At 42.1% G+C, this 23,133-nt stretch overlaps 1 pseudogene; it reads left to right on the top strand.

The window, feature by feature from the left end:
- Positions 1-4,983: 4,983 nt before the first annotated feature.
- Positions 4,984-15,583, top strand: LOC118302663 (annotated as a pseudogene).
- The last annotated feature ends 7,550 nt before the right edge of the window (positions 15,584-23,133 follow it).

Raw genomic sequence — 23,133 nt, 5'->3', positions numbered from 1 at the left:
TACAAACAAAAGAGTGCATGGATTATAAATTATTAACTGCTACAACTAATCAGTAAAATGAGAAGAAAATGCACATATAAAATACAAAACTTCGCTTTTGTAATGTTTTGATTTGGCCTACCACTGACTGTAGAGAGAGAGAGAGACCATAGCATACCTTGTCCTTAAGTTATTCTTTACACGGCATTCAAGTCCCTCACCCCGGTGGAGTTTTCGAGGCTGGTGGTCAAGGCCTCCCTCAGCAGGGCGAGAAGTGGGGCGATGACGGACAGAGTTGGTTGCTTCTTTCACTGGTTTCAAGACCCGCACCAAATCTTCGGCAATGGTTACATCCTCCTCTGTGAAGGTGCGCAGATCTTTTTTATTCCTGCGCACGTCTTGTGAAAGGAGAGTGGCAGAGATAGCTGGCAGTTGCTCTAAAAGAGCTCCAGCATGTCCAGTGCACTGTTCCACCTAGTCACAACGTCTACTGTTAGCTTGTGCGCTGGCAGTTGAAGCAGCCTCTGTTTTTCTTTTAGTATGTGGTTGGCCGTCGTACTCCGGTGAAAGAACGTTGCCATACGCCTCACTCGAGCAAGAAGACGTGAAGCGGCTGGGATTTTTAGACCTGCTTGTGAGGCTAAGTTCAGTGTGTGAGCAAAGCAGCCGACGTGCATTAGCTGCATTATCTCAACCGCACGAACCATATTTGCAGCATTGTCCGTCACGACTGCTGGGTCCTTGCTGGTCAGCCACCATTCCTGTATGGCCCCCGTCAACATATCAGCTATAGCGGTGTGGCTCGTGAGAACCTCTGTGGTCTGTAGCACATGAGACATGAGGCACCACTCGTTGTCGATGTAGTGAGAAGTCACGGTCAATTACGACTGCGTTGACAGTGATGTCCAGGTGTCACACGTTACGCAGACTCTCTCTGCTGACTTCATTTTCGTTAGGATGTCGTCTTTCACACATGTTTACATCATGGGGATAACAGTTTCAGTCAGATTTAACGTAGTGTGGTTCAAGCACCTGAATGAGCCGCTTGAAGCCTTCGTTTTCCACCGCCGAGTACGGGCGTAAATCTTTGCAAACAAAAGTTGCGATGGCCTCTGTTATCTTTATGGCCCGCGGAGAATCGGCTGGTAATGTTAATAATTCCCTCAGTTTCTTTTGTTTTGCCCCGGGAGGCTTGTTGTCGGAAGCTAACGTTAGCGTAGTTTGATACCTTGTCAAGTGGTTTCTGAGGTTTGTAGTATTTCTACAATAACTGAGCTCCGCTTGGCAGATCTTGCAAACCACTTTGGTTTATCCAGCTCTTTGTCCTTTGTTGTTTTAAATCCGAAATGGTTCCAGACGTCAGACTTTAGTTGGGACGTCTTGCTGCACGATGTAACCTGATGTAAACGCGCTGCTACGTCATCACGCACGAGACTACTAGGGTTAACTTCACGGGGGGAAAAAATCGATCTCATGCCCTATGAATCGATATTGCAAAATTTAAATGAGATGAATCTAAAATCGATTAAATCAATTTTTTTACCCAGCCCTAATGGTGAACCATATGAGTTTGTGGTCAGAGAGGGGAAAGAGGCATGAGTGGAGGTCGAGCACCGGTAGGTTTATGGAATAGACAAGGTCAAGGAGGTTTCCTTTGCCGTAGGTGGGGAAGGTGACATGTTGGGTGAGAGCGAAATTTTCCAGGAGAGTGGTGAATTCAGAAGAGAGTTTGGAGGTGGGGGAGTCCATGTGGATGTTAAGGTCACCGAGTAGCAGCAGACGTGGGGAGAGGGATGAGGCTAGTGTGAGGAGATCAGTGAAATCAGAGAGGAAGGAGGGGCTTGGTTTAGGTGGCCGGTAGATGAGGACAACTGTTATGGAGGATAGGGCTTTGAAGGCAATGAATTCAAAGGATAATACTGAGGGGGAGTTCTGTGATCTGGAGATTCTGGTTGAATATGACGGCAAGGCCCCTTCCACGGGTTGGAGGGGCGCGGTTTGGAGATGTAGATAAAACCAGGGGGGGTGCTTGGTTGAGGGAGAAGATGTCGTTTGGTTGTTGCCAGGTTTCAGTGAGCAGAAGGAAATCCAGAGTCTTGTCGAGGATTAATTCATGGAGGGCGGGGGCTTTATTGTTGAGTGATCGGGTGTTGAGAAGCGCAAGGTTGGCAGAGTAAGAGGGTGGTGAGATCGGGGCAGAGCTTGAGAAGTCTGAGGTTGTCCCGGCGCAGTAGATCTCTAGTGGATTAGCAGATGGATGGACATTGAGTAGCTCGGTTTTGGTGATTGGTGAAGTGGTAGAACTTTTTAGAGGGCCAAGAGCACTGAAGTTCAGTCCGGGTTTTGTATCCTACCAGCCAGGTTGCATTGTATGAGGTCTACAGGCGGCAGCGTTCTGATGAAGCACCAGAGGTGCGATGCAGCGTGCAGCTGAGCAGATGGTTGGAATGAATTGTCCGTCCTGGGAATAAACAAATCCCGCGGCGAGAGCCTCTGTGAATGTAGCGTGATCGGCGTAGGAGTCCAAGGTGTTTAATCACTGAGATGCAAGATGGGATGGTGAAGTTGAAGAGGTCCAGCAGCTGCGGAGTTGAATATTTGAGCATGGTGCCGGGCGGCGGGACTGAGAGCTCCGTGTTATCATTTAGCCATGGACTTGGTGAGCAGAGGAGGTTGGCTGTTGTAAATGCCAGGATTGTCCATGGGATGACATGAGGGGATGAGCAACCACTGGAGATGGGGGAAGTACCATGCAGAGTGAGAGAGACGGGGGCGACCAGGTTAGCCACTGTAGCAGCTAGCATGAGCCACCACTCGATGACTGAACGAGGGCGACATGCTAGCAGCTAGCCAAAGAGGTAGCTGTCCGGCCAGAGAGTCCGAGCAACTACAGGAAGCAGCTGAGAGGCTGTCCAGGAGTGAAGCCGTCGGTATCACACGACAAGATCGACACACCCCTCGTCGGTGGTCTGGCCGATCCCTGCTCCTCATCTTCAGTTGGAGGGCCGATCGACACATACCTCGTCGGTGGTCTGGCCGACCCCAGCTCCTCGTCTCTAGCTGGTGGACTGACCGACACATCCTCGGTTGGTGTCCGGCTGACCCCCTTCCCTCGTCTCCAGTCGGCGGGCCAACTGACACATCCTTCATCGGTGGTCCCTGAGATCGACTTTGCCGATCCCCAGGACCGCTGCGCCTGTCTGCACGGCCTCTGGGTCATCCCCCAGAGCTGCTACGCCTGCCTGCATGGCAACCCAACCTCCAGGTTGTCCTGAACCCCCTAGCAAAGCCCAGGCCCACTTCTCCAGAGGTTTTTTTTTGTTTGTTTGTTTTTATTGTTGTTGGCTCCTGGATTCCTGCCTGTTCCTATTACCCGTCGGATTTTTCTAGTCTCCTGGTCTGTATATTCTTTAGTTTTACCGTTGTGATCCCTCCTGCTTGTTTTAGCCTGAGTTTGGATATTGTTTTGTGTTGAACCCAAGACTGTTAGTCTGTTACTGTTGCATTGGATGGACTACTTATTGTATTTGTTTAAAAAAATGCCTTGTTTGACCAAATATAAAAAATATAATGGTGTGGTTTTTATTTTCATTTTGCCATAGTTCTAAACGTTTTTATAAAAGCAATAGCTCGATATACGATATACGTTAAATCACTGTTTCTGTCAAGCTCAAATGTTGTGAGATGTAAAGATATAATATTTAAACCAAAGTTTGGTAATTTTGAGTATTATTTGGTAAGTTTAAGTATTATTTATTTTCTGTGAGAAGTTGAACATGATAAAGGTACTGAAGAACATAATACAATTGCTGCTGTTTAATTAAGCAAATAAGCAATATATGAAACGGTTATAAGTTTGGAGAAATTAAAGTAAGGGACACACTGCAATTTTATTAAATTTTTTCGTCAAAAAAGTAGTCCCTCCTGGCTTCTTGCCGGTGCACGGCGGTTGCTATGCAACACACTGTAGCGTTCCTCAGTAAGAAGACTACGAGATGAGAGCTGGGTTCGCCGTCAATTTAAGTTTGCAGGCGTCGAAGAGCCATTCAAGCTGACCATGTGGTTTGAGCTCTCGTAAGTTCCCTCTACTTCACTCCGCCGCTACTCCATAGCGCTACTCACGTCTACTTACGTCGCTACTTCCGCAGTCGCGGAGGGATACGGACCTGTGCAAACTGATTCAACCAATCAGGTCGCTTGATTTGAGCTACCTGTTTTATATTGTATTTGTACAAACATAACTGCTACAAATGCTTTTGACACAATTTGCAGTGCACGCTACTACTCATCTACTACTCCGCTTCTTGTTGGACTTTAAATATGCCTTGGATGTTTTTGTAAACAATGTCCTCATCTTTTGAGCCTCGTGTCCATGTCCATCAGGACGTCTTCTTCGGTAATGCTGTCGCTAAGTTAACATTTCCTGTCGTCATTTGACAGACTGATGAGCTGCTGCCGGCTGCTTCTCCGCTCTGTGCCATGTACGTCAACCTCGCTTGACGTGGCTGTAAATCTATTCAAGCCACATGATTGGTTCGGCACGGCGCTATTGTCATTATCATTGGCTGTTCGTCTTGTCTGTCAAAACATGGACGGAATTAGCTCTATTTAAGTTATATCGAAGTGTCTTGAATTTCTATCGAGGAAAAGTTATTTCGCAATAATGATTGTTATTGTTTCATCGCCCAGCACTACTTCAAACAAAAGGATTCGTATACTCCATTTATGTGTTTATGCGGTTGAAAATCGTTTGATTTTCCGCTACCCCTGAACACCTGTCCTAAATCAAAGGTATCACCATGCCTACAGATCACATCACCCTATCAGATATCACATCATTTTAATAATCACAATAATAGCAATGACTAACAAAATCTAAACAAGGCATTCCAATTCATCATCATCATAATACACAGCTGAAAATGCATGATATCTGAGCGTAATTATAAATGAAACAATAAAAACTGAAAAATGGGCAAAATGGCTTTAACGCGCAGTTGTCTTTCGCTGCTCAACTCATATTCAGCACAGTAAATTTTTAGTTAGCACCATCTAGTGGACACATGGTAGAACTACACCACCTGAGGTGTGAGTTCTCTGCCTCTGCCTTGCTCTAATGTGGTGTTGGACTTCAGCCCTGTTGTAATGAGGGTGCCACTCGTCCTGGGATCAAACACAGACTCCAGGACTGAAGGACGGACGACGAGCAGCTTCATCTCTCCAAGCGAAGGTGGAAAGCGTCAGCGAGTGGAGCTCAGGTGAGTTCAGCAGGTTGATTCTACATGTTGATTCAACATGTAGAAAGAAAACTATTGTTGAGAAGTTCATGTTAGTGTTAAAACTATGGAAGCCTATAGGGGATTTAATTCAAATGAAAATGTGAAAGTGAAAATGTAATTCCACAAAAGCATTATAAATTGTCTTCTGAATAAAAATGTTATTGAAAATGCAATAAACCTATTTTCATTTTCATTTTCACATCCTTGTATGGGAATTCTGTGACTATATTAAAGTGATAATGCAATTTTATCACTATTATTAATATAAACATTTAAATGAAAACTCCATTTGACTTTTCATTTTCAAAGACTTAACCTGCACTTGGGTGGACAATATTCAAATGCAGAAGGTGAAACAGCGCCCCCCAGTCATTGCGTTTGCATTTACATGTCACTGCGCTCTCTGAACTTGGATTTGAAAATGCAGTCAGGCCTCTCAACCATAGGCTGCCTTTAGTGGTCCTGACAGAACTTTGCTCCGTTCACAGGTAGAATCAACCAGTGAGATCATAATCTGAGATAACAGGATCAATAAAAAAAAAAACAGTATGAGGAAGTGACTGAGGTGGGTTTTTTATTGTCAACAAATTACCATATCAGCACTGACACAGACTTGAATTTACTGGAGCCCTGCTCTCGTAGTTTGTCTCAACCATAAACTGTATTTAAAGACGATCAATGACTGTATATAAAGACGATCAATGACTGTATATAAAGACGATCACTGACTGTATATAAAGACGATCACTGACTGTATATAAAGACGATCAATGACTGTATATAAAGACGATCACTGACTGTATATAAAGACGATCACTGACTGTATATAAAGACGATCAATGACTGTATATAAAGACGATCACTGACTGTATATAAAGGCGATCAATGACTGTATATGAAGGTGATCAGTGACTGTATATAAAGACGATCAATGACTGTATATAAAGACGATCACTGACTGTATATAAAGACGATCAATGACTGTATATAAAGACGATCACTGACTGTATATAAAGGCGATCAATGACTGTATATGAAGGCGATCAATGACTGTATATAAAGGCGATCAATGACTGTATATAAAGACGATCACTGACTGTATATAAAGACGATCACTGACTGTATATAAAGGCGATCAATGGCTGTATATAAAGACGATCAATGACTGTATATAAAGACAATCACTGACTGTATATAAAGACGATCACTGACTGTATATAAAGGCAATCAATGACTGTATATGAAGGCGATCAGTGACTGTATATAAAGACGATCACTGACTGTATATAAAGGCGATCGATGACTCTATATGAAGGCGATCAATGACAATCTGTAAATATATTTCCACACAAGTAATCCACAAATACAAAGAAATCAAAACATATATGTCCATAAAGTAATTTATATGTAATAAAGTGGAATGACACAGGGAAAAATTATTGAACACTCTTACTGAAATTTATTTCAAGTAGACAAAGCTTTTGTTGGTAATGAGAGCTTCAAGACGCCTCCTCTATGGAGAAACTAGTCGCATGCATTGCTCAGGTGTTATTTTGGCCCATTCTTCCACACAAACTGTCTTCAAATCTTGAAGACCTCTTCTATGAACTCTGATCTTCAGTTCTTTCTAGATTTTTCAATTGGATTCAAGTCGTGTGATTGACTGGGCCATTCTAGCAGCTTTATTTTCTTTCTCCGAAACCAATTGAGAGTTTCCTTGGCTGCATGTTTGGGATCATTGTCTTCTGAAAGGTCCATCATCGTTTCATCTTCAGTATCCTGGTAGATGGCAGCAGATTCTTATCAAGAATGTCTGGGTACATTTCTCCATTCATCTTTCTTTCAATGATATGAAGTCTGTCAGTACCATATGCTGAAAAACAGCCCCACACCATTATGTTCCCACCTCCAAACTTCACTGTTGCTACAGTGTTTTTGGGTTGATGTGCAGTGCCATTCTCCTCCAAACATGGTGTGTCCTATGACATCCAAAGAGTTCAATTTTGGACATATGTGTTTTGATTTCTTTGTATGTGTGGATTACTTGGGCTGTAACTGACATCTGGTGACAGTTTTATGTCAATAGCCCCATCAGAAATATATTTACTGAGAAAAATGTTGACGCGTTCAATACTTATTTTCCTTGCTGTATATAGACGATCAGCGTCTGTATATAGAGACGATCAGTGTCTGTATATAAAGACGATCACTGGCTGTAATAAAGAAGATCAGCGTCTGTATATGAAGACGATCATTGACTGTATATAAAGACGATCACTGACTGTATATAAAGACGATCACTGACTGTATATAAAGACGATCACTGACTGTAATAAAGAAGATCAGCGTCTGTATATGAAGACGATCATTGACTGTATATAAAGACGATCACTGACTGTTTATAAAAATGATCACTGACTGTAATAAAGAAGATCAGTGCCTTTATATGAAGACGATCACTGACTGTATATAAAGACAATCAGCGACTGTAATAAAGACGATCAGCGAATGTATATAAAGACAATCAACACCTCTACATAAAGACAATCAGTGACTGTATATGAAGACGATAACTGACTGTATATGAAGAAGATCAGCGCCTGTATATGAAGAAGATCAGCGCCTGTATATAAAGATGATCAGTGACTGTATATAAATTAACTAATGAAAAGCAAAGTGATCAGAAACTTGAACACTTCATCAGTATGGTAAGAACTACCTCAAATGACAGGAAAATCTTTGGAAACATTTATCGAAGGTCTCCTTTAATTTTTTAACTTTGGTCCATATCCCACATTTTTGGATTAAATACATTTAATGGCAACTGAACAAAATGTTGGAACACAAAGTCTATGTAACAAATTCTTTGGTTATAAAAATTGGATGTTCGATCGGTAATAAATAATCTTTAAGTCGTTTTTGTGGGTTTATATTACAAACCTTTTACCAGGGTGATACAGTCACTATCTATAATTTTCAGGACTCCTACACTTTTGATTATGAAAGTGGTGTCAGGGGTTTCAAGTCCTTGTTTGGGCCTCAACAAGGTTTTGTGACAGAATGTGTGTGAAGTTAATGAGGCGAATGAGAGGGAATGTGTCTGTGATGAAGCACGAAGGTGAGAATCCAGTCTGATCCACAGAGTCACTTTGACCGAGCGACAGGTTCATTCACTGGAAAGTGTTAGAGCATGGGAGTTCTCCATTACCTCGGAGAGCAGCGTAAAAGTGAGGATCGATCACTCTGCAGCAACTTCTACAAAAACAAAATGTCCTCAGAAGTCTCTGAACACTGAAAAACCCCCCGGAATGCTCGACTTGAAGAACATCAGTTGACTGAATCGTCTGTGACTGAGGATTCCAATTGTCCAGTGTGAGAACTGTCACATGGCTCGTCTCAATGTCAGAGCTCATCGCTCACATCCCCCCACCATCTTTATTCACACTCACTGTCACATCAGCTCTTCACTAACAGATTAGAAGAACTCCTGTAATGATGAAGTTTCTCAGTGCTGAGTTACTCCTCCACTGTCTCCTCACTGATCTCAATCTGCCTCTAACGTTTAGGCTGCTGACAGTTTGATCATAATTCCTCTTTGTTCAGGTACAAACTGCTTTTCATCTGTAACTTGTCTTGTTTGTATCAGGATGCAGCAGCAGAGACCAGATTCCCATGGACCCAGCTGTGTGTCCATGAAGAGTGACCGGTCTAAAAAAACAGGTATTGACTTGACTGACCAAGATGGACAACCAGCTGATGGAAGGTAAGAATTTACTCACCTGCATTGTTCAGAATCAGAAGCTCTATGCTGCCCTCTGCAGGACAACACTGAGATGTAACACACTTGGAGATTTGTTTCTAATGTTGCAGGGAAAACAAGGTGATGGGTTAAACACCAAATAATACATCTTTTTCATTTCATTATGAAACATACTATGCATATTTTAATCAAATACACATAGAAATCTGTACTACATGTGCTGTTGTGTTTTCCATTTTCCATCTCCCAAACTTATCCACTGTTTTCTTACAGGATAAAAGTTCAGGTTAAAAATAGTTTTCATCTATAACTTGTTTGTTTGTATCAGGATGCAGAAGCAGAGACCAGACTCTCCTGAACCCAGCTGTGTGTCAATGAAGAGTGACTGGTCCAAAGACTATCCTCTTGACTTTAAAGATGGATGACCTAGACGGAAAAAGAAGAGGAAGAAGGAGAAGATGTAAGAAGTTAACTCACCTCCATTATTTGAAATTTGAAAGTTTCAGGGACAGCGATCAGGCCTCTGGCAGGGATTTTATGGTACAAACTGGTGTGTAGGATACTCAAAGGTCTGATTTATAACATGGACACAGGCTTTAAAATCAATTCTAAAACATACAGGGATCCAGAGTAAAGAGGAGCAGCACCCAGTGGTTGAGGCAAAAAGACTGTTTTAATGACGCAGATATGATGGGATGAAGATGTGCCAGATGGTCTCCAAGAGTTAATAGTATTTTTGATATATTTCTTACATGGTAAAACATGATTGACTTTCTCTGGGTGTTCCAGGTTCTCAGGCTTCCTGGAAACCCTTTCTTCACTGACATGTCACTGTCGTAGTTGTTGAGGAGGATCCTCTATCGATGAAAACATAGAATATTTTTTTATCGATCACCATCTGGAGGTGGTGGTGGTCAACAGGATTGCTCTAATCCTTGACAAACCTGAGAACCCTGTAGAGACATTTATTCCCCTTAAAGTTGGTGTTTTATCCACAGAGTTTGACATGAGAGCTCGGAGGTCCACAGTGATCAGTTAGCCCAGCAGCATCAACCAGACCTGGACTCCATACTTATGGTCTGTACATGTACAATCACACTTCAGTTAGATTCATCAACCACAGTTTTTAGATGCTTAACTACCATTCAGGTCCTGGCAGTCTTCATGCTTACTGTTCAGAGGCAGGCCTTCACACTGACACATGAACCACATGTTGTGATTTACCAGTTTAAATCAAAAGTTCATTATCTGTTCCAGCTGCTGGAGGAGAACATTGTCACTTTTGTGAAGAAAGAGCTGAAGAGAGTCCAGAGGATCCTTAGACCAGTTTACCCAGAATGCTTAGACAGTAAGAGGGAGGAGGGGGAGGTTTCGGATGGTGAGGATGAAGAGCCGAGGAAGAGCAGCAGAGAAGCGTTTCTGAAGATCACACTGAACTTCCTGAGGACGATGAAGCAGGAGGAGCTGGTTAACTCATTTCCACCAGAGTGCTGTGAACGAGGCCTTACAAAGTCCAAATGGACACCTGGACTTGTTCCTCTGCTTCCTCCTGGGTCTTTCCCTGCAGACCAATCAGTCTCTCCTACAAGGCCTGTTGACACACACAGGAAGTAGCTCACAGAACAATCACAGAACAGTCCAGTACATCAAGAAGAAGATCAGTGACAATCTTTCTCCACAGAAAAGCATCAACCTGTTCCACTGTCTGAATGAACTGGACGACCATTCTCTAGTGAAGGAGATCCAACATTCCCTGAGATCAGGACGTCTGTCCACAGAGAAACTGTCTCCTACTCAATGGTCGGCTCTGGTCTTCATTTTACTGTCATGCTCTGAAGAAATACTCTGCTTCAGAGGAGGCTCTTCTGCTGCCGGTGGTCAAAGCCTCCAACAAAGCTATGTAGGTGGTCGAGTAAAAGTCATTTAACAACAATATTCAATTTGTTTGATATTTTGCCTTGTCAGAACTAAAACATGTTCTCCATCACTTACTCCTCTTCAGGCTGAGTGGCTGTAACCTGACAGAGAGAAGCTGTGAAGCTCTGTATTCTGTACCCAGTTGTCCAGTCTGAGAGACCTGGACCTGAGTAACAACCAGCTGCAGGATTCAGGAGTGAAGCTTCTGTCTGTAAGCGGCCAAGAGATGATTTGCTGAGGAAGGTGAAAAGGAAACTGCAGTAATTGAGTCTGTGTGAAATAAATGCATGAACGATCATTTCTAGTTCAGGTTTTGATACGATACAGGTAAGTTTTGCAAAGTTTCTTAAATGAAATAAACAAGAACGGGATAGGGATTTGATATGTTGCTCAAAATGCATAGACTGATCAAAGATGACACCAAGATTAAATTAAAGAGGGTGGCTGGAGAAAGGGACCCAATACAATGAGAGATCTTGGAAGTGATGTTGTCAGGAGCTATGATTAGGACCTCAGTTTTATCTGCATTTAACTGTAAATAATTGTTAGCCAACCAGTCATCAATGGCAGTCAGACAGTTGAGCAGAGTGGTGAGTTTGTCAGTTTCATCGGATTTGAATGAGACGTAAAGTTGAATGTCATCTGCATAGAAAATGATATGAGATATTTTTGTGTTGACTAATGATGTGACCTAAAGGAAGCATGTACATAGCAAACAGAGTCGGACCAAAAACCAAACCTGTGGCGCACCACAGGACAGCCAATCTACACAGAGAAACTTCTGTCTGATAGGTAAGAGGAGAACCAGTCTAAGGCACTGCCTGAGATGCCCACCCAATTTTCGAAGTCTTCGAACTGAGATGCTGTAATCTACTGTGTTGAAGGCTCCACTTAGATCTAGCAGTACCAGCAATGAGCAATCCTCTGCATCAGAAGACATCAATAAGTCATTTGTGATTCTGAGGAGAGCTGTTTCAGTTGAGTGCTTTTGACGGAAGCCAGATTGGAAATGTTCTAAGATGTTGTGTGAGGTCTGAAACAGCACAAATCTGTTTGGCGACAGCTTTCTCCAGAATTTTCTACCTGTCTTCATAAATCCACCTCTACAAACAGTCCAAAACGCTGCTGCCATGTTTCTGACCCAGTCCAACAGATGGTCACATAAAACATTTCTTTTAACCTTGCTGCACTGGCTTCCAGTATATCTTATACCTCTTACACCTCCACACCACAAGCCACCTCTTCTACCAAGGGCTCACTAAGTGTCAGATACTTCTGACTTGTTTTAAGACTCAGGGAGATCATGCATTCCAGTCTGCAGCCCCCAGGATTTGGAACAGTCTCCCCAAAGACCTGAGGTCATTGGATTCTGTGGACTTAAAAAAACAGCTGAAACCCCATCTGCGTTGACTGGCATTTGAGTAGGATATGCTTTTTATTTGATTTGACAATAATGTTTAATCCATGTCTCTGTTTCTCTTATAATTTATTCTAAATAAATCCTCCTTTTTATATTTGTTCTCGTGTTTTATCCTTGTGAATGACTTTGTGACTGGTGTCTGTAAAAGGTGATATATTAATAAACATTACTTACTTACTTCCATTGATCACTTTTGTCCCCACCAGGGATTAAATAATTCAGCAGAGGTGGGAATATATTAGCCTGGGACCCAGACAAATTGTGGGAGCTCATTATATTATTATATATCATGTAATATATATATACACAACCCCCCCTGGCAAATTGCACCCTGGTTATATCAAACATAGTTCTTTCTTTGAAAAAAACATGTATTTATTTGTATCTCTTTGACAGTTTAAGTGACTGTAACCTGACAGAGAGAGGCTGTGAGGGTCTGTCCTCAGCCCTCAGCTCCCAGTCATCCAGTCTGAGAGACCTGGACCTGAGTGAAAACCAGCTGCAGGATTCAGGAGTGGAGCATCTGTCTGCTGGACTGAAGAGTCCACATTGTCAATTGGAAACTCTCAGGTCAGAAATCAGCAGTTTGCCTTGAAATGCTTCTTTACTTCCAGGTGGGCGTCAGTGAAGACTCCTCAGATGACCTCCAGTGTTGTGGTTTGGTTGATTTCAGTCTGTCAGGTTGTCTGGTCACAGACGAAGGCTGTGCTTCTCTGGCCTCAGCTCTGAGCTCCAACCCCTCCCATCTGAGAGAGCTAGACCTGAGCTACAATCATCCAGGAGCCTCAGGAGGGAAGCTGCTGTCTGCTGGACTGGAGGATCCTCACTGGAGACTGGAAACTCTCAGGTACGGACACACAACAAGAACTCAGTCTCTGGAGGTATGTCAGCTTTCTGTTATTTTCATGTTTCTCTGTTTTAGTCTCTCATCATGAAACACGTCTTATTTCTTTTCATTGTGTCCAGAGCAGTGGGTCGACAAGTCATTGATCAGATGGATGTATCAGTATTGTGTTACAGTATAGATGAAGTCATAGGTTCCTGATCACTAGATCAACTGGAGCTAATGTTCCATTATTCACTTTTTGTCTTTATAAAAATGAACGTATCATAATACAGCCCCAGCAGTCAGGTGCTTATATTCCATCTTCTTCTTCTTCTTCACAAATTTCCTCTTCCTTCTCCTCCTCCTCCATGAGTCAGCCTCATGTTGATAGAAAATCATTGTGACTCTTTCTTCCTCCAGGATGGACCATGGTGGAGAGCAGAGGTTGAAAGCTGGTCTCAGGAAGTGTAAGTGAGGATTTAATTTGATTAATGATGACAGAAGAGCTCACTGTCCGTTTTCAGGAAATATCAACAAATCAGTAAATAATCAATCAATAACCATCAGATAAGTCAGATGATGAAGCTGTGCTGTGTCTCGTCCTCTCCTCAGATTCATGTGAGCTGGAACTGGACACAAACACAGTGAACAACAACCTCAAACTGTCTGACGACAACAGGACGGTGACGCATGTGATAGACAATCAGCTGTATCCTGATCACCCAGACAGATTCGACTACTTTCCTCAGTTGATGTGTAGAGATGTTGTGACTGGTCGTTGCTACTGTGAGGTCGAGTGGAGAGAATGTGTTCATATATCAGTGAGTTACAGAGGAATCAGTAGGAAAGGAAACAGTGAAGACTGTGTGTTTGGAGGAAATGATCAGTCCTGGTGTCTGAGCTGCTCTGATCATGGTGGTTACTCAGTCCATCACAAGTACATAAAAACATCCATCAGCTCGTCCTCCAGGTCTCACAGAGTAGGAGTGTATGTGGACTGTCCTTCTGGGACTCTGTCCTTCTACGGTGTCTCCTCCGACTCACTGATCCACCTCCACACCTTCAGAACCACATTCACTCAACCTCTGTATCCTGCGTTCAAGTTATGGACCTTGTCTGGTTCCTCGTTGTCTCTGTGTTCTCTGTAGGGGGCGGAGTCTGGTTCCTCGTTGTCTCTGTGTTCTCTGTAGGGGGCGGAGTCTGGTTCCTCGTTGTCTCTGTGTTCTCTGTAGGGGGCGGAGTCTGGTTCCTCTTTGTCTCTTTGTTCTCTGTAGGGGGCGGAGTCTGGTTCCTCATTGTCTCTGTGTCTCTGTAGGGGGCGGAGTCTGGTTCCTCATTGTCTCTGTGTTCTCTGTAGGGGGCGGAGTCTGGTTCCTCATTGTCTGTGTTCTCTGTAGGGGGCGGAGTCTGGTTCCTCGTTGTCTCTGTGTTCTCTGTAGGGGGCGGAGTCTGGTTCCTCATTGTCTATGTGTTCTCTGTAGGGGGCGGAGTCTGGTTCCTCATTGTCTGCAGTTTAAATCTCGCTGGTGGACGAGGTTTCACTGGATTCTGTTTGAATCGCTGATTGAGTCTTTGGTGAACTTGTTGTGTTCACACACTCTGACACTCACTTCTCTCACATGTTTGGACCAGTGTCCAGCAGCTTCCGATGTTGATCCATGTCATTTAGTTCACTCAAAGGTTTAGGAGTCAATGTGCAAGACAAATCTATTTTCCTGTGAAAAAGACAGACATCTATCAGCCAGGAAAGAACTAATAATAATAATAATAATAATACATTTCATTTATAACTGTTATGAACCTCTAATAACAGACATCATAATCAACTTTTGTGTTTCATATTGGGTAGAGGTGATTCTGCATCAATCACAGATACACAACAGATTATCTTATTTAGTTTATGTGTATTTGTTTATTGTTTTATAATGGGTAATCCTATATTTTAAACAAAAAAATCAGTTTAACACAAAGAAACAACAGCTCACATCAAGACGAATTATTCAGTAGACACCATGAGATTCTAAATGTGACATAATGATTGTTTTGCTTTTGCAGTTATTGATGTACAATCTGAAAAATGACTCCAGTGTGTTCAAACACAGTCGTGGCTTCTGTTTGTGGTCGTTTGTTTCCCAGTTTAATGTTGTTTCATTACCAAAAATGATTCATTCATGTTCTCGCTGTCCTCATATAAACTGTGGACAGACACACTGTCCGTCATGATTCTGCCCCCACGAACAGAACTGTACGCCTCCTGCCCTGTTGCTGTAAACCTCTGACTGCATTCCAGGTACCTGGTGGGCGTGGCAGTGCTCGTGGTGCAGTCTCTCTCTCACCTTCGCAGCTGCGGTTTTTGGTCCTGTTGTTTAAAGTTATGAAATAAATTCTATTTTCTTGGTTAACACTTGTGTTGGTACTTTTGTCACGCCCTTAAGAGCCAGGTCGTGACCGAATGAAAAACGCCTTATGGAAAATCGAAAATTCGATTGAATTTCATGAATATCGACACAAAGTTTGTTCTTTCGATCTCATCGGATTTTCTCTTAATCGGTAAAAGGCTTATGCAATAAACGGTGGTGGAAACGGTATTTGCCAACTAGATTATGAATTGCTATTACGTTTTACGTTGTTTCCGCTGCATATTTTTTTGCTTTCTTTGCAGACATAGTGGGTTTCAACAAACACAGGTTTAAGTGGACGGACGAGGAGACGAGATACTTTCTTGCTCTAATTTATGAGCGAATAATAACAGCTATTTTAGATAACAAATATCTCCGAAATCTAATAATTTATCAAGAACTCACGAAGGAAATGGCCAACAAAGGTTACGACAAGCCATGGGAGGTCCTCAGCAGCAAATGGAAGATGCTCAAACAGCGATATATAAAAGAGATTTCTCTAGCAGTGGTGCCAAAGGGAAAATAAAAGGCAAGTTCCCCCTCTTTGATGAGATGGATCAGATCCTCAGTCAATGGCCCATCGTAGCTTCACTGGTTTCTAACATCAACAGCTCAGGTATGATATCACATTATAGTTCTCAGTAACAACTTTGAGGAACGCGTTGAGCATTAATCATAACCTGGCTGTATGTGATTGAACGTCTGCATGTTGTCATGATCTTGTGTTTTCATTTCCTGTTTTATTTTTAGGTAGTTCCTTGTGTTGTTTCACTTCCTGTCCTGTGTCTAGTTTCTGGTGTCTTGTTTTCTGTCATGATCTTGTGTCTCACCTGTGTTCAATTAGCCCCGCCCTCCTTGTGTGTATTTAGTCTCTGTGCTTCCCTTTGTCTGTGTTGAATCGTCTGTTTTTTCTTGTTGTCAGTTCCTGCCTGTTGGTTTCCTGGAAGTTTTCCCCCTGGCTCCAGTATTGGGATTATCGGGTTTTTTTCTACATTTCGTGGACACCTTTAGTTGTATGTTGGTTTTCTTTTATTATTAAATATCTTTTTTTTCATCACCTTTGCATTTCAATTCAATTCAATTCAATTTTATTTGTATAGCGCCATATCACAACATACATTGTCTCAAGGCACTTTACATAGTGAGGTCAATATTATAATATTACAGGGAAAACCCAGCAAATCCCACAATGAGCCAAGCACTTGGCGACGGTGGAGAGAAAAAAACTCCCTTTTCACAGGAAGAAATCTCTGACAGAACCTGGACCTGGTTCAGAAGAATCTGTCTCGACCGGTTGGGGTGAGGAGAGAGAGGAGGAAGAGAGGAGAGGTGGGAAGAAAGAGGGTGGGAGGAGAGACAGTAGGAGAGAAGAGAGAAAGAGGACAGTTGTACAACCGCCGCTGTAATCTCTACCAGACTGATACTTATAATTAAAAAATACAATTATGTTGTTGTTATTATTAGTGATGATATTAATATTAATATAAATAATAACAATAATAATGACGGGTTTGGGTCCTGCAGCTCTGGGGTCAGAGATACACTAGGAGAGATAGAAAATACAAACAGGGTTTGACATGTACTGTAAACATGGTTTGGATCCTGCAGCTCTGGGGTCAGATCTACTAGGGGAGAGAGAAAACAGAGTTAGTGACATGTAATGTAGACACATGGGGGCAGAGAGAGAGAGAGATTGGAAAAAAGTGGGAGAAGGAGAGAGATATAAAGAGAGAGAAAGAGGGAGAAGGAGAGAACGGGAGAGGGAGAAAGATGCTCATGATATAAGTTCCCCCAGCAGTCTAGGCCTATAACAGCATAATAAAGAAATGGTTTATTAAACACCTGAGCAGTTCTAACTATAAGCTTTATCAAAAAGGAAGGTTTTAAGTTTAACTTTAAATGTAGACAGGGTATCTGCCTCCCTGACTCAAACTGGGAGCTGGTTCCAGAGGAGAGGAGCCTGGTGGCTGAAGGCTCTGCCTCCCATTCTACTTTTACAGACTATGGGAACCACAAGTAATCCTGCATTTACAGAGTGAAGTGATCTATTGGGATAATATGAAACTAGGAGCTCTGTAAGATATGATGGAGCTTGATTATTAAGGGCTTTGTAGGTTAGGAGCAGTATTTTGAATTCTATTCTGAATTTTACAGGAAGCCAATGCAGAGATTCTAACACTGGAGAAATATGATCTCTTTTTCTAGTTCCTGTCAGAACTCGTGCTGCGGCATTTTGGATTAGCTGGAGACTTTTCACAGACTTATTGGGGGATCCTAGCAGCAATGAATTACAGTAGTCCAGTCTAGAAGTAACAAATGCATGGACTAGTTTTTCACCATCCTTTTGAGATAGGATGTTTCTAATGTTCTTGATATTGCGCAGGTGAAAGAAGGCTGTCCTAGAGACTTGTTTTATGTGTGAGTCAAAGGACATGTCCTGGTCAAAGGTAACTCCAAGGTTTCTCACAGTAGAGCTGGAGGCCAAGGTAATGCCATCCAAAGTAACTATATGATCAGATAATGTTTCTCTGAGGTGTTTAGGGCCAAGTATAATGACCTCAGTTTTTTCTGAATTTAGAAGTTAAAAATTATAAGTCATCCAGGCCTTTATGTCTTTAAGACAATCCTGAAGTTTGTCTACCTGATTAGTTTCATCTGGCTTTATAGATAAATACAGCTGGGTATCATCAGCGTAGCAATGGAAATTGATGCGGCGTTTTCTTATAATATTGCCTAAAGGAAGCATATATAAAGTGAAAAGTATCGGTCCCAGTACAGAACCTTGTGGTACTCCATGTCTCACTTTTGTATGAATGGAAGATTTGTTATTAACGTTAACAAACTGAAATCTATCAGATAAGTAGGACTTAAACCATTCTAGTGCTGTTCCTTTAATCCCAGTGTGTTCTAGTCTGTAACAGAATTTTGTGATCAATGGTATCAAATGCAGCACTAAGATCTAAAAGGACGAGAATAGAAACATATCCACTGTCTGAGGCCATGAGAAGGTCGTTGGTAACCTTCAGTAGTGCTGTTTCTGTACTATGGTGTTTTCTAAAGCCTGACTGAAAGTCTTCAAGCAGACTATTCCTGTGTAAATAGTCACATAACTGGTTAGCAACAGTTTTTTCAAGGATTTTAGAGATAAAGGGGAGGTTTGATATGGGTCTATAGTTAGCTAAGATATCTGGGTCCAGAGTCTGTTTTTTGAGCAGGGGTTTAACTACTGCCATCTTAAAGGCCTTTGGTACATAGCCTGTCAATATAGATAAATTAATCTGATCTAATATGGAATTATTAATTAAAGGTAATACATCCTTAAATAGCCTCGATGGAATAGGATCTAAAAGACAGGTTGATGACTTGGATGAGGTGACAAGTGAAGTCAGCTCAGCCAGATCTATAGGGGAGAAGCATTCTAAATATAAATTAGGCGATACTATTGGTTCAGAAGCTACTGTACTGGACAGTGTGTCTGTGCCATTAGTGGGAGGAAGCTGGTAAATTTTTTCTCTGATGGTAATAATCTTATTAGTAAAGAAGCTCATGAAATCATTGCTACTTAGAGTTGGAGGAATAGAATGTTCAGTAGAGCTTTTACTCTCTGTCAGCCTGGCTACAGTGCTGAAGAGGAACCTGGGGTTGTTTTTATTTTCCTCTATTAGTGAAGAAAAATAATTGGTTCTGGCATTTCGGAGGGCTTTCTTATATGTAATTAAACTATTTTTCCAGTCTAGGTGAGAATCATCTAGACTATTGGAACGCCACTTCCTTTCTAACCTACGTGACGTCTGTTTTAAAGCACGTGTCTGTGCATTAAACCATGGAGCTATCCTCCTCTGATTGACTGTCTTCTTTTTCAGAGGGTCGACAGTGTCAAGAGTAGAACGTAGTGAGGCTGCTGCACTATCAACAACATCATCAATTTGTGTGGGAGTAAAGTTTTGATAACGATCTTGTACTGTATCGACACATGGCAGTAGAGTAAATAACGAAGGAACTGTTTCTTTGAATTTACTAACAGAGTTATCTGATAGACACCTGCTGTATAGAACCTTTCTCCAAATTCAGTAAAGTTAATAATGGAGAATTCAAATGTAACTAAGTAGTGATCGGACAGAGGGTTTTGAGGAAATACTATTAGATTGTCAATGTCTATGCCATAGGTCAGAACGAGGTCAAGGGTGTGATTAAAACAGTGAGTGGGTTTGTTTACATGTTGAGTAAAACCAATTGAGTCTATGAGCGAATTAAAGGCAGAACTAAGAGTGTCGTTGGCACCCACTCTGATTATATAAGTCACCCACTATAATAACTTTATCTGTGCTAAGCACCAACTCAGATAAAAAGTCTGAAAATTCAGATAAAAATTCAGAGTAAGGGCCTGGTGGTCGATATACAACGACTACAATAACTGGTTTTTGACATTTCCGGCTAGGGTGAAAGAGGCCAAGAGTTAGGCTTTCAAATGAGTTAAAACTATGTTTAAGTCGAGCGTTAAGCAATAAGTCTGCTTGGTAGATTGCTGCTACTCCTCCTCCTCGGCCTGTGGTCCGAGGAATATGAGTATTATTATAAGAGGGAGGTGTTGATGCATTTAAACTAACATATTCTTCAGGCTGTAGCCTGGTTTCAGTCATACAGAATAAATCAACGTGCTGATCAGTTATCAGATCATTCACTAACAAAGATTTAGATGGGAGTGACCTAATATTAAATAACCCACATTTTATTGTTCTATTGTTAGGTTCATTTATAGGCTTTGTGTTGATCTTTATGAGATTTGTGTGAACTACACCTCTTTTATTTCCCTTTGGATTCGATAGTTGAAGTTGTCGTGGGGCAGAAAACAGTTTCTATGGGGTATTGTGGGGGCGACTGCTGTAATAGAAGCGCAGAGAAGCGTGTAAGACTGCAACTCTGCTTCCTGGTCCCAACTCTGAAAAGTCACGGGGTTGACCGTCTAGGTAACCGAGTCAGGTTTCTACAAATGAGAGCTGCACCAGCCAAAGTTGGATGAATGCCGTCTCTCCGCATCAGACCAGGAATTCTCCAAAAGGTGCGCCAGTTATCTATGAAGCCCACATTGTTATCTGGACACCACCTCGACAACCAGCGGTTTAGTGATGATGTACGGCTATACCTGTCATCACTTGTTGGGCAGGGGGTCCAGAGAAATCTACAGAGTCCGACTTTGTTCATGCATAAGTACACACCGAATCAATATTCATCTTCATGACCTCCGATTGACGTAATCGGGTGTCGTTACTGCCGACGTGAATAATAATTTTACCATATCTACGTTTATCCTTAGCCAGCAGTTTTAGGTGGGATTCAACGTCGCCTGCTCTGGCCCTGGGATACAGACTGTGGTCGCTGGTTTCGCTAACTTCACGTTCCTCAAAACAGAGTCACCAATGATCAGAGTTGTTTCCTCAGCGGGTGTGTCGAGAGGGGAGAAGTTATTAGAAACGTGAAGTGGTTGGTCGTGAACCGTGAGCTTCAGTTTAGGACTTTGCCTCTTATTGCGGACAGCCACCCAGCGGCCCTGTCCTCCCGGCTGCTCGGGAGCTGCTGGGGGATCTGAAGGAGCTAAAGAAGCTACACTGGAGCGGCTAGCACCGGCTAGTGGCGACTGGCTACCAGTCTCAGCTAACGACTTACTCTCCACGGTGCAGAGCCGCGCTTCTAACAGACTGAACCTCGCCTCCATCCTAGCAAACAAACTACACTTACTACAAGTATCACTATCGCTAAAGGAGGCAGAGGAGTAACTAAACATGGAGCAAACAGTTCCTGCTCAGCCCTGACACATGTTGTCCATTTTAGCCGAGACTTCCACTACTGACAAACAACAGAGCAATGAGGAGGGAGATGGTGCAGAGGATACAGGTATTTAAATATAGATCTCTTTCCAATTAAATTCATGTTTCAATTGTTAGTGAATAAACCCCACATGTATTTGGCCGAAAAGAAATCCGAATTGGGGCTTTACCTTGTGTATGGTTAAGGTTAGGTTTTCTGAGAAGGTCTTATCCAGCGCCGTTGAATGGGAGTTGTGACAACGTAAGTCCAAAATGTATGCACGTCACGTGACTCATGTAGACTTCAGATAGTTCCGGGCTCGAGTCTTACATAGAAACACCAAGTAAGAATGAAACAGTTATACACTGCACCGTTCCAGAGAAACGGTGAAATGGTAAAAGAGCAAAGATACCAACATGTCCAGGTAAGATGTCTGAGGTTACATACACAGCTATGAAAAATTTGAATTATGGTGCTGTACATGGCTCCATATTCCCCATTTCTCAACCCAACCGTGGAGTTTTTCTCTCGCCTGGAGGTGGAAAGTATATGATCTCCACCAATATGACCAAATGTCGCTATTGGAAGCAATGACTGCCGGATGCGGGGACCCAAGTCCAGAGGCCTGCCAGGGATGGATAAGGCGCTCCAGAAGGTTCCTCCCAAGGTGCATGGCAAGAGAGGACATCCCATGTGATGTTGATGAAAACTTGTGGCCTGATGCGGGAGAGAGGCAGGATCAGCCGCACAATTATTTGTAACTATTACGTACAAATCAACATTAAGAAAATGTTGATTTGTGTGAAGCCACACAAATCATTCAAACTGAACTGTAATGTTTCTCATTTCTGTATTGGTGTTTGAAGGCAGTGTTTTTTACTCTCAGTGTGTTCCGAGTGACAAGTGCGTGTTGTCTCAATGAGGAGTGTTCAAAGTGTTTTGCTGCACTGAGCCTGTTTTGGAGACGTGTGTAAAGAGTCGTGTTGTTTGGAATGAGTTTTGCAGGTGATGTGATCTGTTCTGCTCAGACGGCTGTTGGTAATGCAGACTGTGGTTTGAGTTTTGCACATGTGGCTCCAGTTGTGCTCACTTTCGTTTAGCAATCAAAATAGAAACTTCAAGAAACCCCAATCAGGAACTGCACTGATCACTTTACAAAAGACTCTGAGGAACACTTTGTCACTTTCATCAGTGCCCTCTACATTTATTACATTTAATCTGCACTGTGTCCTTTCTATTGCACATTTTTAAATTATTCCATTTATTTAGTTTCCTGTTTATTTCACATACTATACAGTTTTTCCTTTCTATTGCACATTTTCAATTTCTTGGTTTTTGCCTTACTTTTAATTTTGCACAGAATTTATTTATTGTATATATTACTTATCTTATTTTTTGTTGTACTTATTGCACCGTCGGTCTGAGAGAAGAAAGAAAGATAGATAGTTACTTTATTTATCCAAAGCGGGGAAATTCTGGAAACAGATTTTCATTTCCTCTGTATGTCTTGAACATATAGCAGAAATTTCACAATAAAGTTGACTTGACTTGAAATTTGGGGATTATTGACATTAAGCCTTTTGGAGAAGAAGTAAATATGGTAGTAAATTATAGTAAGGCTGAAGTTAAAAGCATAGGGAAAGCAGAAATTAAAAAGAAGTGGCAGGAGTAATGGAACAGGGAAACTAAAGGAAGATGGTTTTAATGTATCCAAAAAGAGGTCGGAGGAATGAGAGAAATAAGTAGGA

This window comes from Scophthalmus maximus, chromosome 4 (genome assembly GCF_022379125.1).
Source record: "Scophthalmus maximus strain ysfricsl-2021 chromosome 4, ASM2237912v1, whole genome shotgun sequence".
NCBI classification, from domain to species: domain Eukaryota; kingdom Metazoa; phylum Chordata; class Actinopteri; order Pleuronectiformes; family Scophthalmidae; genus Scophthalmus; species Scophthalmus maximus.
The sequence above is the reverse complement of the archived record's forward strand: the minus strand, read 5'-3'. Positions and strand labels throughout refer to the sequence as shown.